Source organism: Tamandua tetradactyla, chromosome 6, assembly GCF_023851605.1.
Source record: "Tamandua tetradactyla isolate mTamTet1 chromosome 6, mTamTet1.pri, whole genome shotgun sequence".
Lineage (NCBI taxonomy): Eukaryota > Metazoa > Chordata > Mammalia > Pilosa > Myrmecophagidae > Tamandua > Tamandua tetradactyla.
Genome location: NC_135332.1, coordinates 94001237 through 94003485, shown reverse-complemented (window position 1 = coordinate 94003485; position 2249 = coordinate 94001237). Strand labels below are relative to the sequence as shown.

The following is a 2249-nucleotide window of genomic DNA, read 5'->3' as shown; positions in this document are numbered from 1 at the left end:
GCCCAAGATGCCTAAGATGAGCAAAATGAAATGGTTGTAACTTATACTGGATGCCAGTTGACTGATTACCACTAAAATATCTATTAACTAACATCTTAGGCAGCTGCTGCCATAGGAGCATTCAAAGCCTGTGTCTGCATGTTGGAAATATTTTCTTTAAAGCAACATCAATCCAAATATGTGACAGGCAACATATTTAATCACCTTCACTTGGAGCAGTATACCACTCATTTTTTTCTCATGTCTGTACAGTAGACTTATAGAATCTTGCTGGATTATACTGATATTTTTCTATTAATTTTTATCTGGATCAAACTGCATACTGGCTCTATTTTTACTAAGGGATGTTTATTTGCATGATGAGCAATTCTGTTGAGTAGGCAGAGCTTCAGTCCTATTGTGTGAGAAGTTCCAAACATAATGTTCCTCCACCCGAAAATACCCTCCTAAGAGAACAGGTGATACTACTCAAACAAATGGAAGGGCAAATGCAAATTTATCCTTAAAGGAGAAGTTAAGCAAAATAAACTCTATACCTCATTTTTCTTTTAAGATCTAACAATCCCTATGAAGAGAACTACCGGGAACAACCTTCGGCAGTTTAGTGTTTCAGTCATATTAACTGCCATCTTGATTTCCACTGAATTCATCCCTGCTTTATAACTCTGTGATTTCTACTATGTCCCTGAGCTCATTCATAAATCTATCTGAATCTTGCGCTCACCCAAACACTTCACTGTTTAGATAGTCTTGCTTGTGAGTCTATTTTTCTCTAAAATTGCCAAATTTTCTGTCTCAATTTCTTCATCCTCTATCTATTTTTCCTTATTGGGCTTTCCTTCCTTTATCTCCTCATGATTCAATTCTTCTATTTCTTCAGCATCTCTTCCACGTCCCTTTCTGCAGAAGCCACTTCCGCTGTCCCATTCTCACCCATGGGTGCTGGTTGACCTAGCATCTGAGCATCCTGAGGTATAGAAAGGTTATATAATTTGCAGAGTTCACATAACAACTGCTTCAATTGCTGACAGAGCAACATTTTTTCAGTATCTTCTAGACATTCCTGCTCTGATGTCAGATTTGAGTCATTGGAACCCACAAACCACATTGGTGAAGAAATTAGAGAAGATTCTGTGATGTTGCAGTACAGAGTTAACATTGTTGATACCAGGACAGGCTGTCTTGCTGGTTCAGCTTCCAGTGATGATGTGAATTTGCTTGTGGTCTTTTTCAAAGGTGGATGCCAGGAACTTCACTTTGGCCTTGAGCTCAGACATGGACATTTTCCCTTCATCTCCAGGAGAAGGGGTAGGAATGGGATCTGGAGCTAGAGACACCATGTATTATGGATACCACGTGGTATTATGGATACCACGACCCACATTGGATCAGGTCTGGAAATGATAGGGTTGGGGTGGTGGGGATGGATAGGGTGCCCTCTACTGAATTTTTAATTTTAGTTATTGTACTTTTCTACTTCATAATTTCCATTTGTTATTTTATCATAATTTTTATGCCTGTATTGATATTCTACATTTTATACAGCGTTGTCATCATGCCTTTCTTTACTACTTTATTCATGGCTTCCTTTAGTTCTGTGAACAAGTCTAAAATGGCTACTTTGTCTTTTTCTGATAAATCTACCTTGTTAGTCTCTCAAGAGAGTTTCTGTTGTCTCTTATTTTTTCCAGTGTTTAGCTTATACTCTACTATTTTTTGACATGCCTTATAATTTTAAATTTTGGAAAAACTGGACATTTCAGAAAATATATTTTAGAACTCTGGTACTGCCTCCCTCAATGGCTTGTTATTATCATTGCTTGTTTATTTGTTTAGTTACAGACTGGGTTATTTCAGTGAAATTTAACACACAAGCACACATAGGCTTCGGTTTCTGATGTTCCTCAGGGAAGCTGTTTTGGGTATGCCCACAGTCACCTTGAGAAAACACTGGCTTTGATAGAACTCTCTTTCTCTGACCACATCCAGATGTCGAAATTTATTGACCAGCTGATTATTCCATGGATTTAAAATGCCCTAGGGCATAAATTGCTCTATTATCAAGTTCTAACCTCTTAGAAAGAATCTTTTCTTACATCGGTGTTTCCTTTTTTGTTCTGACCCCAGAAGGGTTCTTCCCAGATGTCTTATTTCTAGTTTTCTCTTACAAACCTACTGGCTTACAGTTTAGCCAACTGCCTTTCACCGTAACCTCCACTATTCTTGGAGGGCCTTTAGACATTAGGAGC

General features: G+C 38.2%; 1 pseudogene; it reads right to left on the bottom strand.

Moving 5' to 3' along the window:
* Window positions 1-337: 337 nt before the first annotated feature.
* Window positions 338-1283, bottom strand: LOC143686752 (ubiquitin-conjugating enzyme E2 Q2 pseudogene; annotated as a pseudogene).
* Between the last annotated feature and the right edge of the window lie 966 nt (window positions 1284-2249).